The sequence below is a fragment of the Salvia splendens genome, chromosome 19 (assembly GCF_004379255.2).
Source record: "Salvia splendens isolate huo1 chromosome 19, SspV2, whole genome shotgun sequence".
NCBI classification, from domain to species: domain Eukaryota; kingdom Viridiplantae; phylum Streptophyta; class Magnoliopsida; order Lamiales; family Lamiaceae; genus Salvia; species Salvia splendens.
Window position 1 is genome coordinate 9961599 of NC_056050.1, and position 23437 is coordinate 9985035.

The 23437-nt window shown below is 35.4% G+C and overlaps 1 pseudogene; it reads left to right on the top strand.

Annotated features, from left to right (window-relative positions):
• Positions 1 to 1048: 1048 nt before the first annotated feature.
• On the top strand, positions 1049 to 22174 carry LOC121780445 (annotated as a pseudogene).
• Positions 22175 to 23437: the final 1263 nt, after the last annotated feature.

Below are 23437 nucleotides of genomic sequence, written 5' to 3' on the forward strand. Positions count from 1 at the left end.
AAATTTGGTAAGATATGGTAATATTTAATTGGATTTTAATTCAAGGAATAAGACAAACAAGATACCAATTAGATCCACAAAATAATTCCTTCTCCTAATTACTAGGAGAAGTCGAAAATCTCCAGGGATGGCATAATTTAGTTTGGATTTAATTTGGATAAATATCCCAAAGCAATTAATTAAATCCAAGAAAAAATTATTATTTCCAATAAATAGGAGGGCCGAAAATTTCAAATAAAATAGCTAGAATGATTATGCATGATCCCATTTAATTTAATTCACACATTGGTAGCTTAATCACATTAACTCACATAACCCACAACAACTAATTTTACATAATTAACTAAAACACATAGAGACTCAATTTCCACAAAAGATATTCTTATTCAACATCCTCATTAATTAAAAATAAAATAAGTCGCAAAAATTTCATGTTACACATAAACTGTACTATCTTAGAATGACATTTTACCTTTTTCAGAAAGGAAGGTGAAAAGAATCAGTTGAGAAGAGAAGAATCCATCAACGCCTAATAGAACACAAGCGGTACGTCATAAATTATGATGGCAAAGCAAGTTTAATTACTAAGCTTGCAAAAAATATAAGTGGGCCAAAAGAGATCAGAACAGAGGAAGAAGAGTGATATTTCTCCATAATATTTTTGTTTATAATATTATGAATATTTATTTTAATTAACACATATTCTTAATTATAAACATCATTATATTCTTCTTATCCTCTTTTTATTTTAATCTACTTACCTTAAAATTTATCTTTATTATTTAAAAATCTTATGTCCTACTTACTTTATAATTTATTTTCATTTGAAAGTGTTAGTGACAATACTAGTTCTGTCAATAAACAATACTCAAATTTATCTTTATTATTTAAAAATCTTATGTCCTACTTACTTTATAATTTATTTTCATTTGAAAGTGTTAGTGATAATACTAGTTATGTCAATAAACAATACTCCTAATTAACAAAATTTAAAATATTTTATCAATAGTATGAAAACAATTGAAAAAGCCGCAACACTTCTCTAGAAGTGAAATTGAAATTGAAATCCCTTTACCGGTGAGTGACTGCTAATCCCCGCTCTCACTGTATGGAGCCCTCTCCTCTCTTCACTGACGACCCCGCTCGCCGACCGAAACGCCTGGAAGCCGGTATAATCTCTAGGATCCATCTCGAGAACTTCATGTGTCACAGCAATCTCGACATTGAGTTCGGAGACTTGGTTAACTTCATCACCGGTCAAAATGGGAGTACGCACGCACGCTCTCTCTAATTCTATCTCCGTCACTGTGTGTATATCAACTTATTGCACTCAATCTTCGTTCCTATTTTCATTTTTATCCTGTTAACTCATTCAGGTGGAAAGAGCGCAATATTAACGGCACTTTGTGTCGCATTCGGCTGCCGAGCTCGCAGCGAGCGAATACACTAAAGGATTTTATCAAAACTGGCTGCAGGTTTGTTTTCCTTTTTTTCTCGAAAGTATTTGGGTAAGGAATTGCAATCAGCATTTTAAGATGTTTTACATTTTCAGATGTTTTTACATTGTTGTAAACTTACAGTGCCTTCTCTTTGGTTGAAGATTTATCGTCAGAAAGTTTTATCACACACACCACTAATATTATCATAAATTGGAGGGGAAAAGGGTTGCCTGGGGAAAATGATCCACTCTATAGAATATGTTAAAAAATGTGAAAATATATACCTTTCATCAAAGAGAATGCAACTTTAGTGGATATCGTTTGTAAACTACTCAAAAATAAAACTAATTTGAGTTGTAGAGAGAATTGAGACTCAAGTAGTGAAACCAATTGCTTTTAAATACTCAAATGTAAATATGTTGTATCAACAATGATGCACTGATTTTCTCTCATTGGCCCGAATGGTCTAGGAGGTAATTACTGGTTTTATTGAATCCTATGTATCCCTATCTACTTGCTCTTGCTTTAGGGGGAAGACTTATGTCTTATATGTATGTACTTCTTTGATTTGAAATTTTAAGTCTCTAAATCAAAATTTCTCGCCTCCTTCTCAAATATGATTTCTTCCTCTCTACCCTTATGAGTTAAAAATTGAACCACTCTAAAGTCTAAAATATGAAAAATAACCAACTTGACGTAATTCATGAGATGCCACTGCATATGATTTTCTACATCTCATTTTTATAATGTTTATTGATGTGTGCCTATCATATACATTACATGCTGTAGCATCATGTCTCCAATTTGGATCTAGCAAGTTGTTATTAACGTAATTTATTTATGGATGGTGCTTGACTAAATTGTTTCTTGTTATACCATGTCTTATAAGTTATTTCAATCCATTTTTGTCCATATACAGCTCTGCGCTTGTCCAAGTTGAGATAAAGAATCAAGGTGAAGATGCTTTCAAGCATGAACTGTATGGAGACACCATCACCGTGGAGCGTAGAATCTCAGAATCTGCTGGTGGCAGCATCACATTAAAAAACAGTCAAGGTTTTATTTGCTTGGTCTAATATCTCATTTGTTTTCGGTACATGTCCAGAAAAAGTTGAATATTTCCAATATCCCTGCCTAAACTGCTATATTAAGAAATATATGTACGAGTAGAAGTGATTATGAATTAGTGAGCTCATTTGTTCAGATGTGTTGATGCTTTGTCTTAGCAATAAATATGAATTTGTGAACTCATCAAACAATAAGTTAGTTAGTTTCTCACCATTTTACTGCAACTTACAAAAGAATTAGTGCTAAAATTACCATAATATTGTTTTACATGCATATTTTTATCATAATTGTGAGTGGAATGTGTTAGTGAAAAATGAGGTGACTGAAATGGGACAATTAATGGGGAATGAGGAAAATGGCAAAATGGAACAAGAAAGGGGGACCAGAGGGAGTAGTAAAAATTCACTTTTTATATAGGAAGAAAATTACACTGTAACATTAGCTTTGAAATTTACACTAATAAAATCTTTCTTGATACTTGATTGTGTTGATTTTTTTTCACACTGCTCAGGTGACACAGTGATTTTTCTATGATGTGTTCCTGCATTTGTCAATTCATTGTAAAAAAGATTTTTGCCCAAGTTGGATTACTGATGATCATTGACAATGACATCTGTTCCTTTGGAAAACTGGTGTAAGAAAAACCCTTAGTGAGAGGTTGTTTCCTTTGAACTTTTCATTTTGAGAATTTTCAAATATATAATGATATTCTTGAAGTTCGTTTGTGGCATATTTTTACTCATAAAAGTCAATTTGTAATTGAATAAATGGGATGTTCTATAATGCCTATACTTTAATTTTTCTGTTGAGTTTTCTCTTATCTGCAGGTTGGTTGATGGTTTATTTCTATAACCGAGAAATTAAATTTTGTCAAGAAAATGTTTTCTCTCTCCTCAATCATGGGGATTTATTTTTCTTCCTATATGCTTGTCTGGTTCCACCCTTCCTATGTGCTCTTTTTCCAGAAAATGATTTAATCGTGGGGATTTATTTATGACATCTTGGTTATCTTCTATTTTTATTACTATCTAATGCTTGTCTCTCTTTATTACTTAGTTAATAATGACAACTATAATGTTAAATATTTGTATGCTATCCTGATTGCTCACTATTCAGGTAGAAAAATTGGCTCCAAGAGAGATGATCTCCGTGAGATTGTAGAATACTTCAATGTCAGTACTACTAACCATTTCAATGCATTTTTTAAACTTATGAAAGATGAATTGATTCTGCTGCAAACTTTATCTCATTTTACTTCCAATGTTATCAAATAGCGGATATGGCGGCGCCGTGGCGTTCGGTGGTGGAAACGCCATAGCAACATGTCGCTGCCATAACACCGCCATATCCGACATTTGACAACATTGCGTGTGTACTGCTTTTAGGAATAGGGCATTATGCAAGAAACATTGTAGTTAGAGTGGTATATTATGCTTTATTAATTGTTTAAAGTGTTTTAGATGTTATATTTTTAATATTTTTTAATTTTTGAATTATATATAAATACATAAGTATTATTTTATTTATTTAATTTTTGACCGCCATATCCGCCATATCCCTGTGGCGGTTTTTAGGCAAACCGCCATAAGCCGCCATACGAGATTGATAACATTGTTTACTTCATTGATGACTAGAAAAGCTATCTTTTTGTTTAGTTATATGATATGGACATGTTATTGACTTGGTTCTCTGTCCCTTATCTAAGTTCTTGTGTCTGACCTTGTTGCTGATTCAGGATGCTCTCTCACTTGATGTTTATAGATCAAACTTTATTGGGTCACTAAGTTACTTAGCAAATGACATAGACATTTGACTGAAAGGGTGACCACAGGCCTATGATGGACAACTTCAATAGCTTTTACTTCACCTCAACTTAAAGAATATATGTTTGAGTGTACACATATGACATATCTTCCTATGCTGTCTGGTTCCACCCTTCCATTCCATGTTGCTAGTGAGATATCATTATATTGACACCTTATCTTCCGTCCTTAAAGTATGCCATTCTTTGTGTCAGTGTTATCAAATAGCGGATATGGCGGCGCCATGGCGCTATGGCATGGCGTTCAGTGGTGGAAACGCCATAGCACCATGACGCTGCCATAGCACCGCCATATCCGACATTTGACAACATTGCGTGTGTAATGCATTTAGGAATAGGGCATTATGCAAGAAACATGGTGGTTAGAGTGGTATATTATGCTTTATTAATTGTTTAAAGTGTTTTAGAGGTTATATTTTTAATATTTTTAATTTTTGAATTATATATAAATATGTAAGTATTATTTTATTTATTTAATTTTTGACCGCCATATCCGCCATACTAATACGCCATATCCCTGTGGCGGTTTTTAGGAAAACCGCCATAAGCCGCCATATGAGATTGATAACATTGCTTTGTGTGTTAATGTCTTTTAGGCTCTGGAAATAGTTTACTAATGCAAATATTGTCAATATGTTTTAGTAGTTGGTTAAGCTTTATATGATGCAGCGTTTCATGGAATGTTTGATGCTTTAGTGTGCTCAACTATCTTTCCCATTTGAGAATTATCACATTATACTAGTGGAGAGAGAAAAAGATAAGATCAAGAATTAATTCTGTCATCTGCAATGCTGTCCTCAACTAGACCAATGGTTGGACTATCATTTTGTGTTGATATCGTATTATCTTAGATACTGCGGTATCAATTCAGGTGAGGAAAATGCTACTAGCTAGAACTTATGTGCCTATTACAATTACGGGATTTGTTTTTACTCTTAGGGATGTCAATCCACTCTGAGACTAGTGCATTGGCCATAAAAGACCGAGAAAAATAAAGTTTTATAACCTTGAACTGAATGGTTAGAGGGATTGGAAATCTAACTCCACATATTTTTAGCCACATGTTACTCAGTTTGAGATTTCAAGTATTGTAAGAGTTAACTATATAATTTCAAGTACTGTACTCCCTCCGTCCCAGCTAAGAGTTGTATGCTTTGACTGTTCTAGTTAATATGAAAATTCCATGTGTAATTTTCCACTGAGCTTTTTTACCAGCATTGTCTGTTTGTTGGCAAGAATGTAGCTTTTGCTTAGCTTTTTATATGTCTTGTGCACTGTGAAAGCAGATATGTCAAATTTAAACAGATGTTGGTCAACAGGGTTGAGCTGTCATGTGCTGCGTTGCTTTTATTTGTCATGACAGTGGCAACAAAATCTATTAATGAACATGGCTTTCCTTTTCTTAGTACATAGATTTAGAACCTATGATCATATTAATGTGGAATATCAATTTAAATATTTCAGGTAGTGTCTTTACTTGGGACATACATGTTTGGGATTTCTTGTAGCCACTTTTGGTGTAAATGATCATAGTGCTTTGATGGGATTTCGCTACTGCATCTCATGATTCTCATTTTAATATTTCATTATTATATTGTTCAATATCGAAAAAGGTCATACTTCTCAAATATGTGTGTGTTCTGGGAACTAAAATGGACTTAATACTTTTATTGGATAGTTTCATTTTCTAATCTAATTATTATTCTCTAATCTAATCAGTGTTATTAATAGCGTATGGCGGCTTATGGTGGTCGGTCAAAAAACCGCCATAGGGATATTGCAGTTGGCATGGCGGTATTATGGCGTAAATGGCGGTCGATAAATTAACAAATAAATAAAATATAATACATAACATAAGATGCAAAAAAATTAGAATAGTTATAGGAAAATTAGAAAATTAAATGGTGGAAGACAATAATTATGGAGACGCTTTCATCGAGTAGAATAATTATAGGAAAAGAGAGAGAATTATACAGTGGAATTAATCCATGTATCGAGTAGAACAGTTATAAGAAAAGAGAGAGAATTAAATAGTGGAATTAATACAAACTGAGCATCCACAATAGTGGATTAGTGCCCGCCCTAGCCACATTCTAGCGGCTAGGGCGGGCGTCTAGTCCACTATTGCAATCGGCTAACGGTAAGGACGAGCGCGGAGCGGACGAGAGGTTGGGCATGGACTAACCTGCTAGCCGATCGCTGGCCGCCTATTTTGCGGCGAGCAATAGGCTACTCGATTTATTTATTTATTTTTATTTTATTATTTATACTCTATATTTACAACTCATTCCACTTCATTTTTTTAATATTTGATAAACACCAATAATTAAAATGAATTAAATCGTATTTGTCAATTTATTTGTCGGGCTAGGGCATTGGCTAGGCTATTGTTAGCCTATTGCTAGGTTGTTACTTGGCTAGGACAGTGGCTAGGCTGAAGGAAGGGCATGATGATGTGGCAGGAAGAGTTTTTTGGCTAGACTATGCTAGTCTGATGCTATTGTGGATGGTTCAAGTAGTAGTACATAAAAATTTTCAGCTATCTTGAATCGTGAATGAAAATCTAGAATCTGGAGCCTTGTGCGTGTGGAGACTGGAGAGACGATAACTTGGATTGACAGCAGCGGTTATGATATTGAAGCCAGAAACTCCCATAAACCCTATAAATAGACTGTTTATAATGGCCAATGGGCTAGGTTACATGTCACGTGGGCCAGGTAGTGGGGTAAGTGGGGTCGTTTTACAAGGAAAAAAGGCATCTCGACCGCCATGAAAGCCATATCCTGCCACGGCGCTTCGCAAATGGCGGCCGCCATTCAAAAAAGGGAGTAAACTGCCATATCACATGGTGGCGGTGGCGTTGAGCCTAAAATCCGCCACGGGCATCCGCCACGGCGCCGCCATCTCCGCTTTTTAATAACACTGAATCTAATTATTATATCCCCTCCCCACTCTTTGCCTTCAGTTTTTATGGATAATACTACAATCTTTCTGTTAATGTGGTTGACCTGTTTCGCTATATAGATTGATGTAGAGAATCCATGCACAATCATGACACAAGACAAGAGTAGAGAATTTCTGCATTCAGGCAATGACAAAGACAAGTTCAAGGTAACAGTGAACTTGTAATTAACTACTTTGCTACTTCCACATAGCCAACTGAATCTCATTAATTTGGATAAATGTAATCACTAGTTTTAGTTATAACAAAACAAGTAACACCATCTTTACAGTTCTACTTCAAGGCAACACTTCTTCAACAAGTGGATGACCTACTAAGCGGTATTGACAAGCAGCTACAAGATGCAAATGGCCTAATTAGTCATTTGGAAGATTCCTTAAGGCCGGCAAAGAAGGAACTTGATGAATTACAAGAAAAGATAAAAAACATGGAAATTATGGAGGAGATGTCACAACAGGTGCAGCTATTAAGAAAGAAACTAGCTTGGTCGTGGGTATATGATGCTGATAGAAAACTTGATGTGCAACATACGTTGATTGAAAAGCTAAAAGGAAGGATACCTAGCTGTCAAGCAATGATTGACCAGAATCATGTATGTGGTTTTTCTATCTCCTGGAAAAATCTTTTGTGTTCTTTGTCTGTTTGTCTGTGTCTCCAAAGTGACCTGGAAGCATATTGCGGAAGATCTTCTGTGTTGATGTTTGATTTACCGCTACTGAGTAGTGATAATAAGCTGCTGGTGATGTCATTGATTGCTTTGGTTGTAAACGATTTAGTGGAAACTCCTTACTCTTCAGATTACTTAGTAAATTCTTATTGGGTTGTTTCCAAAGATAAGACTAGCTAAATGGTGACTATTAGTGCATCCATCCTGCTGGGTTCGTTTTTGGCCAAATTTATTTTGCCAAATAACCTGAGATGTCCGCTGAGATTTGATTCAAAGAGTTGGCTAACTGATAATACCCACATTGCTTATTGCAGCACAAGATGGAAAAATTGAATGATCGATTGGCAGCAAAGAAAGATGAAATATCAAATATGATGGAAAGAACATCTGAAGTTAGAAGATTGAAGGAGGATCTACAGCAAAATCTTTCTATGGTATGGTATTTATTTGATATTCTGTATTACACTAGATTCTTTTAATTATCAAAGGCTGATGAAAAATGTATTCTTGCTCAGATCTCCCATTTTCCTTACGTTCTAGTTTTGTCATTCATTCTCTTTAATGTTCTTTTGCCTGTGCCAAATAACTGTTCTTTAGGGTCTGCCTCGACTAAATCTTGAAGTGTATATCTTCTCCTTTACAAGTTTCTTTGAGAAAAATTGTTTGCCTCATCTAGTTTGGTAATTGCTTGAGCTTCTTTTCTTCTATACACAGCAGCATAATCTGTGTACTCACTCTTGTAGAGTTCTATAGCAGTATTGTTTTTGTGACTAAGATCCTGAAATGTAAAGATTTTATTTTAGGCTGTGAAGGAGCAGCTTGAGCTAACAGGGGAACAAGAGCGCATAAATAGGCAAATTGATAATATGGTTAAACAGGTCAGATCTCTCGAGAGGCAGATCCAGGAAATGCATGAGCAGTATCAGCAAAATACACAGGTAACACACTTGCTGAGATATGATATACATACCAATTGGCCTTTTAAAACTGACATAGGTGAAACAAACTAATCCAAGGTCATTGGTGTTACTTTGAGTCTTGAGATGTGCATTGATGTTATTTACCGTGGGAATCTAATACAGATTACTCCATAAGTGCAGTTTCTCCCAATGCCAATATAATTTAAGAGTTCAAAAGTGCTCCTACATTACCCCAAATGATTAATTATATGTTCCAATACAATTTTCTTTTACAATTTTTTTAGATATTAAGTATTTTCTAATTTAACCCTCTGATATAATAAGTTATATGAATTATATTTTCTAATATATTTTTTTGAGAAAATATTTATTTCCTTGTAATTTTAAGCTTGACATAAGAAGAGTTTCTTTTCAAGAAAATAAATTATTTTTCTCTCTAAATGTTTTTCTGAAAATATAATTATTATTTTTATTTAATTAGTTATATGAATTATATTTTAGACTACTGTTTCTCGAAATATGGACAAATGGCAGTTTAAGTCCAAAATCGGTAGAGTACATTTTACCAAAAAAACTTCTTGGTCATATACATTTTATGTAATAGCCTCTGGTCCTAAACAATATGTTTTGGTCCATATTTAATGGTTTTGTAAAAAATTAAACGCTCAACCATGTTTTGGCCTGATTATGGGTTAAATATTATTTTAATTAATCAAATGGAAGTACAAGTTGGTCTCGCACATTTGTTCAAAAAACCTATTGGTCCTATACACTGTTATGTTTTGGTCTATATTTACCCCAGTAATTAATCAGGTCAACGTGGTTGATAGTTAGTTTTTGACAAACCTTTACATATGGACCAAAACAAATCTAAGATGAGAAGCTAACACACTCAATGGGTCGAACCAAAAGTTTTTTTGCACATTTGTAAGATACCAATTTTGGACTTTAGTCCGGATGTTTTGATATAATTAGCTATATGAATTGTATTTCATGATCTAAATTTTCAAAAATAAGTTATATTTTCTTTTACTCCCTCCGTCCCCAAATATGCGCTTTGGGTTCGGCACATGTTTTAATGCAAAATTGGTAAAGTAAGAGAGTTAGAGAGAAAAAGTAATTAATATTGTTTGTGGAGAACGGGTCCCACCTCATTAGAGAGAAAATAGTTTCTAAAATTAGAAAGTGCATATTCTTGTGGGACGGACAAAAAAGGAAATGGTGCATATTCTTGTGGGACAGAGGGAGTATAATTTTTGGACCAATTCATAATGTGTAGGACCAAAAAGTGAGCTTGAGCAAATATTTGGGACCAAAAATGGATTTCAGACATTAAATTTATTAGGTTAAACTGGTTAGTTAATAGTATATGGTTAAGTGGCCAAACTGGTCAAATGCATTTGACCGTCAATTTTATACGGCTCCAATTTTTGACCGATTCATATTGTTACAGACCAAATGCTACCAAACATAATGTTAAGGAACAAAAAGTTCATTTGGGCTAATGTAAAGAACCAATTTTGGACTTTAGTCTTTCTAAAGCAAGTGCCTCACTACTTTCCAATAGCTTATGGCTAAAGCTACTTTTAAATTTTATATTCATTTATGGCTAAAACAAAGAAAAAAATACATACATACTTAAGAGATAATGCCTGACGCCAAAGTTCTTAGGTTCGAGTCCTCTATGGTACAATCTTTAAATTTATATTCGTTTACCCATTAAAAAGTATGGATACTAAATCATTGAACTCAGACTTGTTTTTAGAGTGAGTTGGTGTTTTGAATGTGGCATATTAATATGGGATCATATGGAATCTGTTCATAAAATGTACTCCCTCCGTCCCAATGTAGTTGAGTCGTATTCCTTTTTGGGTTGTCCCAAGTTAGCTGCGTCGTTTCCTTTTATGTCAAAAACTTTATCATTTCTCATACTTTATTCTCTCTTCATTTCTCTTACTTTATTCCCTCTCTTACTTTACTCTCTCCACTTTAACCTTTAACACATCAATTTCTTAAATCTCATGCCCAAAAGAAATGCCCCAACTACCTTGGGATGGAGGGAGTATATCTTACACCAAAATACAACTGAACCAGATATAACTTGCAAATATGATATGGTTCAATAGGCTGAAGAAAATGAGATGGAGGAAAGGCTTAGGGAACTTCAAGCTGAAGTTGATAAAGCTAATGTCAACACTCAGAGGTAGCATTCCATTCTAAAATTCTTTCATCTGCTATGTGCTAGCTTTCATACTTTCAGAATTCAAAGGTCTTTTCATCAAAATGAAATCGTCATTCAGATCGAAGGAAGAAGAGGAAAACATGCAGCAGAGAATAGCTATGTTAGAAAATGAAATACACCAGATTTTCATTCAGGTAATGGTATCTGTATGATGCGTCAGCTTGTGCATCTTTAAAATCATGCACCAGGACAGTGCAAGCTAAAGACATGCAATGGAATTGCATACCACGAACTGGTGTATGTTCTATATGTGTGGAAATGTCAAAAGAATTGAAGTCATTAGTCTTTACATTGTCCTTTTTTGTTCTGACCATGAAATTTAACAAATTGAACTTTCGCAACATGTCATGTTTCTAAATGTTTCCAGTTCCTGTTTCTTTTCAAGAAAATCTTCATTTATGGCATAGACGAAGCTACACTAGCCCCCCCCCCGAATTTGATGTTGCCCCCAACAGTTTCACTTTTATCTATACTATGTATATATCGAATCTTGCTAACAACATCCCTTTATATTATTTTACATGCCTATTCATCTTCTGTTTTTTTTAATTATTGTAAAAATTACTACTCCCTCCGTCCCACTATAACCGACACAATTTTCTTTTTGGGATGTCCCATTCTAAATTGCACATTTTTTAAAATAGAAACTTCATTCACTCTGTCTCTTACTTTATTCTCTTTCAACTTAACTTACAAAAACAACATTGCATAAAATCCTGTGCTGAATAAGAAATGCTCCACATAGAGTGTGACGGTACTTTATTCTCTTTCAACTTAACTTACAAAAACAACATTGCATAAAATCCTGTGCTGAATAAGAAATGCTCCACATAGAGTGTGACGGAAGGAGTATATGATTATGTTATTTTAATCTATGTTATCTCTTAATGGGCACATCACTTTAATTTGCACACACCCATTTTATCTTTACAAAATATATACTACCTCTGTGCCCTAAAAATAGAAATAATTTGTATTTATTCATTCATTTTCTATGTTTAATTGTACTTCATTAGTTTCCATGAAATATATTCATATTTCAAAATATATATGGCCAAAAAATTCTATTATTTTATAACAATGTTTTTCGATTAATGATGCCTAGGAACGTAGCAATAAATTTAACAATGGCACATGGTTGCATCCGACGATGCCGATACCGATACCGACTCCAATTTTTTTCATAATTGTTAAAAATGATTCGGGAGTAAAATTGTTTGAGATGTTCATATATTGCCACGTGGTGAGTTGAATCGATCACAATTGCAGAAAGAGGGAAAATAAGATCAAGGAGAGAAGTGGTTTCTGCATATGTGATTGGTTGGACACACCTTGTGGCGATATTTCTGGACCACTGACTTTATACATAGTTCGGCCCACTAACTACTTAGTCACTGTTCATGGAATAATTTAGTCAGCATGTCCTTCTCCAGATTGAAGATGTCGATAAAAGCAATCGTGATATTTCCTCACGGATACGGGAAATCCAAATGCATCAAAGGAATAAGGTCTCGATTCTCATCTTGTTGATATTCGTATATTCTGTTACGTTTACTTTGTTTTTTTTTATCTCAGTTTCTTTTTCATTGAAGGTTACTGCATTTGGAGGAGGTCGGGTAACCAATCTTTTACAGGCGATCGAGCGGAATCAGCATAAATTTAGTATTCCACCCATTGGTCCCTTAGGTGCCCATGTGGTATATTATACAAGTTCATTGGCATACTTCATCCCGCATGATATTGATGCTACCTATTTATGCTTGTTAACGGATCTTCATGGTTTACTGTTGGTTTTTGTAATATATAATTAATTTTCTGCTTTTGTTTCTCCATATATAATTGATGAAAATGTAACCAATTAGTGCTTTTGGAGGATGAAAAGGTTTGTTGTTGGATTCTGGTGAAAAGGAAAAGTAGATAACTTCAGCCAAAGTTTGGGAGCCATTTAAACAAGCCATAAATCTAGTGTACCAGAGTTTTTCTTGATCAATTAACTTAAATGTGTATCTACATGGAACATACATAAGGGGATCTGTTTTTTGATCTTTTATGAGTATCATAATGTTGCATTTGTTCATTGTCAAAGTAATCACCAGTTCACCACCATCCTTTTTCCTTTTTTTTTCATAAAGTATCTGTACTGTTTCAGTGATTGACTCAGTAAGTTATAGGTAGTGATCCCTTCTTGTTTTTTGATTAGAATCTAGATACTTTTGGACTTTAACTGATGACAAAATGGACTTTTCTCAGTGACTTGATGACAATATCAAATGCTTTCCCCGTTCTCTGTGTTTGTCATTTTTTTTAACTTGTTAAAATTTCACCCAAGAGCATTATGTGACTTAGTTATTAATTCATTGATGAGGACATAATTTTCTAGTAAGGAGATTACTGTCTACCCTCACCCAGATCCCGATTCTGGTGTAACAGGATAGACACTTTTGTTTTTGGATAAAAGGATCACTTAGTTGTTTTCAGGCATGTGAGGCTTCTGAAATATTTTGAGGTAGTTTAGGTCTTTACGTTGTTGAAAAATTATTGCAGGAATTGGAACATGGAGACATGTGGGCTATTGCTATTGAAACTGCAGTTGGCAGGTTGCTCAATGCTTTCATTGTCACGGATCATAAAGATTCTCGTATCTTAAGAGCATGTGCAAGGGAAGCTAACTATAACCACTTACAGATTATCGTACATGATTTTCGCAGACCGAGGTTGCTTGTTCATGTCTATGCAGTAGTCAATTTCTGACAATGATTTGCAGTTCCTATTGGCTCTAATAGTTTAGCTGTGCCTATTGGTAGGATCAACATTCCAAATCACATGCTGCCTCAGACTAATCATCCCACTGCATTGTCTGTTCTGCATTCAGACAATTCTACAGTACTCAATGTTTTGATTGATATGGTAGGCTTTCAGCATTTTCTTGTTCTATCCCTGGTTTTAACTAAAATAAAACTATTATCTTAAGGTTTTGCACTATAGTGATGGTTCATTCCTTGTATTGTTTTCTTTTGTTATAAAAATATAAAATAAAGGAACATTGCATACATTCAGAGAGTTACTGCAAACATATTTTTTTTTGGAGAAGGCTTTAGCTGTTTGGTTATGCAGTGTTAAATTTGATTTTCCCCTTCATGTTTAATCAAGAGTCTTCCTGTTTATATTTTGTTTCTTCAGCAGGGTATTGGTGTTATTACCCCCCTTTTTTAATATTATATGTGCATCTTTTGCAGGGTAATGCTGAGAGGCAAGTGCTTGTCAAAGATTATGAAGTTGGTAAAACTGTTGCCTTTGATCAGAGGATACCAAACCTTAAGGAGGTTTACACATCGGATAGGTACAAAATGTAAGCTAATCTGGAACCCCTGCACATCCAAATAACAAGAGTCTTCTCTTGCCTTTTTTTATACCATTTCTTTGTAGGAATGCATCACACTAATTCATCTTCTGCTGCAAAATTTAATTGATCTTGTTTCAATAGAAAATCAATGGGATGTTTAGTATTGATATTATGCTGTTTGGTACAGCCTGTGAAATACTCCCTCCGTCCATGATTAAATGTCCCATATTTGACCGGCACGGGTTTTAAGAAATTGTTTAACTTTATGTAGTAGTAAAGTGGGTAGAAAAGTTAGTGGAAGGTGGGGCCTACTTTTATATATTGGTTTTATAATAAAGTGTGAGTGAAATGAGTGAAATGTAGGGTCCACTTACCAAATTTAGTAAAAGTGAAATGAGACATTTATTGGCGGACGGACGAAAAAGAAAAAATGGGACATTTAATGGCGGACGGAGGGAGTAATAGTGAGTAAGTTGGCAGATTTTTTTGAAATTTTGATGTACTACTTGTGAAGCTAATATTAGTAACCTACTAAGTCGACAAAAGAAGAGAGTAAGTTGGAATTTTGATGTACTAATTATTTTATGAGTTTTTAACTTCTTAAGGATAAAGTAAGTGCATTCATATTACAAGTATATTGATCTAAATGCTTATTTATATAAGTTTCTTACATAAACAAGTAATGTTCCTATTAAATTGCTTCATCTTCTTGAAAACACCGCGTTTTCTTTATGTTGATTACAAATTAAGTTCCTGTTTTCCATCTATCCATGTGCCCCCATAAGTGTGGTTTCTACTTTCAAGTTTAATTTTTGGGTGGAAGTCAATTATAAATTAAAGGAATTTTGTAGGTTTTACCGTAGTTCAGCTCAAACAATTCTTCCCCCAAACAAAAACGTTAGGGCTGGCCGTCTTTCTGGTTCATTTGATGATCAAATTAAATATCTGGAGAGAGAAGCTTCAGAAGCAAAACTAAAAGCCCAACAAGGCCGAGGACAGAAACGTGCCAAGGAGGAAGACTTAACGGATCTCCGAAACACGTTAGGCAATATGAAGGTAACCCCTCATACCCTCCAACTTTGGAGTCAGTAATAGTCTCTAAAATATTGCATTAATTGCAGTCTCAGTATTAGCGATAGAACTGTAACATTAAAAGCCTGTAGATAATTCTTGCTTATCATTAAATCTTAATTGCAAATTCATGATGTCATGTAACACCAAAGCAATTGTAAGTTTTCCCGACTTAAACTGCCATTATGTAGGTCCAACTACCAAAGCTGCTAGTGTAATCTAACAAAATTAAAGATTAATCTTCTACACTGAAACATACTCCCTCCGTCCCAAAAAAATAGGCTAGTATTTCCATTTTAGGCCGCCCCCCAAATTAGACGAAGTCTAAATAAGAAAAGTTTTGAACTGTTAATAACATGGGCCCCACAATCCACTAACACCACTACCACTACCTTTCTCTCTTACCTTTTCTTATCTCTCTCTTACTTTACCAATTGCACATTAAAACCCGTGCCTTATACAACTTTGTCAATTTTTGGGAGACGGAGAGAGTATGTTTTAAGGTAGGCTTCCTCGGGCCATAAATATAACATGATTCATTTACTAAGACTAACATGCGTATAATATCAATAATATAGTTAACACTATATAAGAGCTCTTAACTTGCTCTTAACTTACTAAACTCTCTCTTATGCTGAATGCTAGAGGATTATTATTATTTCATTAAGACATAATAGTTTGTTGATGGGAATAGATATTCCATGTAAGGAGCTAAATGATATTGTTTGAATCAATTGGTAAAAGAACCTTAACAAAGCTTCACATTAAATCAAGACGTGATCGTTTTGTAATAAAAGACTATACTCCCTCTGTTCCAACTAAGTTGAGTCACTTCTTTTTTGCACTCGTTTTGAAAAAATCGTACTCCCTCCGTACCATAATAGATGTCACACTTTCCTTTTTAGTTTGTCCCACAAAAATGTCATATTTCCTTTTTTGAAAAAAGTTCTCTCACATTAATATAAATATACTATTTTATCCCTCCACCTAACACACAAAACAACATCTCTTAAAATCCCGTGCCATTCCCCAAGTGTGCCATCTATTATGGGACAGAGGGAGTAATAAATAGTTAAAGCGGATATACAGTAATGTAAAAAAAAAGGAATAATGTAGATAAATAGTTGGGACAGAGGGAGTACTATATAACAGGGCATTCTTAAAAGAAATTCAAGTAAAAAAGTAAATGAAATTAGGATAAATACATATAGTCATATTGCTTATGGTATTCAATTTATGAATTATGCTAAAATTGTTCGTACATTTTTTTGTATTTTCTGAAGTGTTGCTTCGTTATGCTGATTCATAGTTGGTCTAAATTCTTGCAGAGAAGGCGCATGGATCTGGAGCGGCATTGTAGGTCAAAAGAATTAGACCTGAAAGATGTGAAGAAACTGCTTTCCTCAGAAGCTAATGGAGCAGATGATTCTAATCTGGACGACATTCGTCAAGAGATATCTGTGCGTCTTTTTAATAATTCCACCTTAATCCTTGGCCTACTTTCTAGAGCTAATTAAATAGTGTAGCTAGAGAGATCTGGTCTGTATATTGGGCATCTTATATAGTTATCTATTCATGTTTTCTGACTTGGAATTTATGTGCAGAAACTGCAAGATGAAATACAAGAAAAAAAAGCTTTACTAGCAAAAGTTCATAATAGGGTGAAAGAAGCCGGAACTAAAGCTAATGAACTTAAAATGTCACTGGAGAATCTTTGTGGTATCCTCTTTCTGTATCAATTAGTTATGTTGAGTCTTATTGGTTTCTTTATTCCTTACTTTAGCATTTATAATGTAGATTCGGCAAAGACAGAAATTGAGGCATTAGCAGAAGCAGAGAATGAATTAATGATGATTGAGAGAGATCTAAAAGAAGCAGAAAAGGTCCATTTCTTTGCCTTCTTACTTATTCTCACTGTTTCCCTTCTTTTTGCTACAAGTTCTTTGACGTTTACCTATATGATTCTTGTTCAGGATAAAAAGCATTATGAAGGAGTTATGCAAACAAAAGTCCTTGCTGACCTAAAAAATGCTGAGGCAGGGTATCGGGAGCTTGAGCACAGCTGTCAGGTGCTATGGAAAGAGATGGATTACATTTTGTGTTTGTAGTTGATATGGTGGTGTCTTTAGTAGATATTTTAAGTTTCTTCAAGTGCTAATATATTTTTACTTTTCTAATAGCTTTGCCTTGCCGCATCAGTTCTAACACAATTGTTTCCGATTTTACTCCCCTGCGATCGTCCTTTTTTAATTTCCCTATTACCCATTTAAACCGACATTACTTAATCACTGCATTCATAGGTCTCAATTGTAAGTTTGTTCTCAAATAAAATCTACACTTGGTTTATGATGAAATTGCAGGAGAGTCGTCATAAAGCGTCAATTATAATTCCCGAGGGTGAGATTGAGGCATTAGGATGCCTTAAGGAAAGCAATCCCGAGACCCTCAGTGCTGAACTTACTAGGTTGACTGAAAGACTTAAGCGTGAGGGCCAAAGTTAAGTAAAATATTGAAATACATAGACATTGGGTTGATTTGTGCTTCTGTGGTTTGAAATGGTAGTTTCTAATGCAGATTTCCAGAATCAATTGATGATCTCAGAATGTTACATGAGAAAAAAGAGCGTAAAATATCAAGAAAACTGCGTACTTACAAAGCCTTCAAGGAAAAGTTGGAAGTGAGTTAAAGCATCCTTAATGTCTCACGCTTGTTCTTTGCTATAAAAGTGGTCTATAGTTGTTTTGCATCTTGAAGTATGTTAATTTTATATGAAAGTTCATTTTAGGCATGTGAAAAGGCACTAAACGTGAGATGGGGCAAATTCCAGAGGAACGCAACTCTTTTGAAGCGTCAGCTAACATGGCAGTAGGACCTCTTCTCTTTTTTATTTTTGTCCCCTCATTAGATGTATCTTTCTTTCTCTATTTGTAGGAGGACAATGATTTGTGATCTAATGATTATATCTGATAGATTCAATGGCCATTTGAAAAAGAAAGGGATCAGTGGTCAGATCAAAGTTAGTTATGAAGAGCAGACTCTCTCAGTAGAGGTAAAGTGCTTGAACTATGAAACTCTACCTGATCAGAATGGTTACTTTCAAGGTTCCATGTCTCCAATCTAAAAATAAGTGATATGTGGCTGGATAATTTCCCTCATTGTTCCTATCTTACCAGGTAAAGATGCCGCAAGATGCATCAAGCAGCACTGTTCGTGACACTAGTGGACTTTCAGGTTTGATCCTTTGCAGATATATGTTTCATGTTTTGACTGCTAGTGGACAATATGGAGAAACCAATTTTGTATCATTTGTGCTAATTTACAATAATTGCTACTCCCTCCGTCCGTGAAATATTATCCAGTTTTGCCATTTCGGTCCGTCCGTGAAATGTTGTCCACTTTGTTTTTTTTCTATTTTTGGTAAATGGACCCTACTTTCAACTAACTCATTACACTCACATTCAATTATAAAACCAATATATAAATATGGGACCTATATTCCACTAACTTTTTCCACTCACTTTTTCTTCACATTTCTTAAAACCCATGCCAAGTCAAACTTGGACAACATTTCGCGGATGGAGGGAGTAAGAGCTTATTTGTATATTGCTGCAAAACAACCAGCTCTTTGAACATATTCTGTAGAAATGATAATATACTTATGTGTAGATATAAGGTGTGAACAAAAATAAAGAATGAAACGTCTCAAATTGATTAGAATTTGGGTACAATACTTAGATCATCACTTTCAAATTAGTGTTAGTTTACCTAATTAGCCAATGAGGATAGTCAAACTAATAGTAAGTTGGGAGCTTAATAAAACTAATACGTACCCAATTTTTAGACTTTCGGATGAGTAGTGTACCCTATTGTCCACACCTCTCTTCAATTATCTCAAAATCCCTAAATCCCCCTTCGCTTTCTGCATTTCTCTCCACACTTCTCTCTCTACATTCTCTCCACACCGCCCCTACCTGACGCCAACTGCTCACATTGTCGTGCACTGCTACACCCTTCCTCTGGATCAGAGTGAACCGCGAGTCCGCGACTGCCCATCTGCTCGAGCTGCCTGACCAAACCTCTACTTTGCTTTTGCCTTTTCCCGCTCCGCCCTTCCTTAAAATTTAAGGGCAACATGAGTGCTAGTTTGGTATACAAATTTGGTTCCGATTAATTCTGTTGCCCCACTGCCACCACAGTGTTTGCGGCAGTGCCTAAGTTATCAAACACACCCCCCTTGTTCTTCTTGCCGCAACATTTCGATCCAGAGTTGCCTTTCCGTTGGTCTGAACCCACAATTTTTCTTCTTGGCTTCCCTATGCCATTTCCACTACTGCCGGCCCTGCCTCAGTACATGATTCCTCTGATAAATTGTTTGGTTTTGCATGCAGCCTCATGTTCTCAAACATGAACATTGTGCTGCAATAATTATATTGTGATTATAATGGAGTAGTGAAGAGTTATTACAAGGAGAGGTTACAGGATGGTGGAGGTGGTGGAGTGGAGTTTCTAATTATTACACTATGATCATTATCGTAATATTTATTTCCTTAGTCTTTTTAATCTTTTGAAGGTCCTACATGTAGGCCCCTTGAGGTTTGTGAGCAATGTTCAATCATTTGTTTAGTTTAAGGAATAATATGTCGTAGAGCCTCATTAGATGAGTGTCCTCATAAGAGTATTATCATTTGTTTCGTTTCAGTTTATATATTAATATCAACTATATTTTCTATTCTTATTGTTCGTTGCCAGCCTTCTTCGTCTCTTTACTCTAACAACTTTGGCATGTCTGGAATCCAAAGATTACGGAAATGCACAATGCCAATCCACAGTGCTAATGCTAATGAAAAGACAAAAGTAAATTAAAACTCAGGCAATGCCTCTCATACATCTCGTTCTATCTGCATTTTAGATTTATCATTTAATTGTCTGAACTGGTTAGAACAGCGAGTAAATACTGTTTGATCAATGATTAAATTAATGCATTGCACATTTCTTTTGGCTTGTGATTCCTAGAATTTTGTCATTGGCTTACACTTTTATATTAAACAGAAAAAAGTAAAAAAAAAGTGAACTGAAACAAAACACAATCGGGTATGGTGGTATTGCTTGCGATTAACTGTTATTTGATGTTTCAACAGGTGGTGAGAGATCCTTTTCAACATTATGTTTTGCCCTTGCACTTCATGAGATGACAGAAGCACCTTTTCGGGCAATGGATGAATTTGATGTATTTATGGTATGTCCTCCCTCAATTACTTTTGGCTTCCTATCCACAAAATGCTTCTAGATTGACTATATCCTATGCGTTTGTCATTAATTTAAATTTTCTCTGATTATTGTAAATCATTTGGAGTTGAGGGTTGACATGTTTTAGGTTTTGATATATTCTGAAAATTAAGGATACAGAAATTTTGGGAATCCTTCAATATATACCATATAAAATTACTACAACTGTGGAAGGAACTGCATATTTATTAATATATGATACAATGATGCAAAGAGCAAATATCATCAGAATGTGTTTCCTCACTGGTAACAATAAAGTGGCATCTGTAGGTTTCCTCGATGGTTACAAAAAAAGCAAGTCGATGCCCAATAAACTAGCTAAATATACTGAATATATAGTACTTTAAACAAGAACCGTTTTTATAAGATTTCTTATATGCATAGAAAAGAAGAATGAGAAGCATATCTATATGCCTTGTACTGTACCATACAAGTTTATTGAATCGTAGTGGTCTTTCAGTTATTCAGTTTGCTTAACAGAAAATCGTTTTAGTTTAAAGTAAATATTGGTTTCGAGTCTTGATGTTCAGCTGAAAATCATGTTACTTGTAACCCAGAATTGAATATTGGCTTTGGTGGTGCTATCAATGTTAATGATACATGTATTTCTTCGATCATATACTTCAATATGATTCACATGACTCACAGTGTCTTCAAGTACGATGGGGTTCATGTAGTCAGTGCTCATCATTATGATATCTGAAACTAAATAACTAGATAAGAGCCATAATTTTATATGCTGCTCTAAATTGCAGGATGCAGTTAGCAGAAAAATCAGCTTGGATGCTATAGTGGATTTTGCTTTGGCCCAAGGTTCTCAATGGATATTTATAACCCCACATGTCATCAGGTAACAGAGCATAATCAACCCATCCATTTTCTTATGCTTTTCTAGACTTTTATCTACTGTGCAAAATCCTGCTGGCTTCTATTTAACAGCTTCGAGCATAAAAAATCGGGTTTTGTGTCATTAAACTATACGTTTAGAGCTATGTTAATCGTGCGGAATGGGTAGATCTCAATGATGAAATTTCTAGTTTAGTGAAAATTAATATACTTGGGCCTACACTCAAATCCATCGTCTTCTGCGCTTTGTTCAGTATGGTTAAAAATGATGAAAGGATCAAGAAGCAACAAATGGCTGCTCCTCGAGGGTGATTCTTCAAAACTGCAACTCGTATCACAGGGTGTTTCGACTATCAGTTCTGCCAATTATCTAGGTTTTTTTTATCATCTCTGTTAGGTGGTCTCTTCGCTTTAACTATGTAAGTTTTTCGCATTGGTGTTTATGGGTTCAGAAATGGCACAGATTCTTGCTTGCAGTTTCACTTAGTCTACGAGTCATGTTGAGGAGTGACTTGGTGTGAACTTGCTTTCCTAGACAGCATTGTTTTGCTCACTTAATTTTTGCCTACTTAGAGCATCCGCAACGGTGGCAGCCGTCGCCACCGCCGTCCGCGCCGCTGGAACGGATGTGTCTCGCCGCCGCTGCGCTCGCGCCGCGCTGCGATTGGGCAACTGCATAGCCGTTGCCTTTAAATATTTTTTTTAATTTAAAATCGGTTTTTAATTAAAAAAACGATAAAAAAAAATTTTCACTTCCCAAAAAAATTATAACCGTTTATTACCGATTTTTACACTTTTTTATTTTTTTTTATTTTTTCCCCTCCAAAAATACACACTTTCATCTATAAATACCCCCACTTTCACACCCAAAAATTCACATCAAACTACACAATTCTCATCTTCATTCTCAAATATCCATTCTCATCTTCATTCTCCCATATTCATTTTCATCTTCATTCTCTCATACCATAACAATGTCCAGCCAAGGCGATGACAACCCTCCCTATCACGATTGGAACCCTGAATGGTTTGGTGCACAACCGTTTCCTAGTCCGGAAACAGAATATTCGACCCCTCCTCTCACCCAAGATTCGGCCGTTTCGGGTGGCTACTGGCCATACCCAATAGACGACCAAGGTGCCTCCGAAGGGCGATACGGGTGGACACCGGAGCCTAGGCCGACCGCCCCCTCCCAAACTCTACCGGCTCCTACTCGTAGCGGTGTCCGAACACCGTACACTCCGGCGGAGATGGATAAATTGTTCAAGGTGTACTTCGAAATCTCTGAAGATGCGGCGGTTGGCACGAACCAATCCGGCGATCACTTTTGGTGGCGCGTCTCTCGCCGGTACAATGCAAACCGGCCGCCGGGAATGATCGAGCGCAACGAGAGTATGGTGCGCAACTGCAAGTTCAATGGTTATTTCCTCCAGGAGTCGCGGAATGCCGGGAGCGGCCGGAGCGAGGTCGACATCATCACTGCCGCGCTTGTCACGCCCGCATTTTCTAAGGATAGAATACACAGTTGATCGCGACTAGGGGAGGATTAAAGAAGCGGGGAAGAAAGGGGAAAACAACACAACTCAACCATAGCCCGAAACAAATGGGAATAACTCGAATAAAATCAGAGTATCTCAACAATCAACAACTCAAAATGAATACTATCTCAACGATACAAGAACTCAAAAGAAGAACAACTACTTAGCGGAAGCATTTCGAGAATAGAATAATGCTATGTATGAAGACATGACACATTCTACACACTTAAATT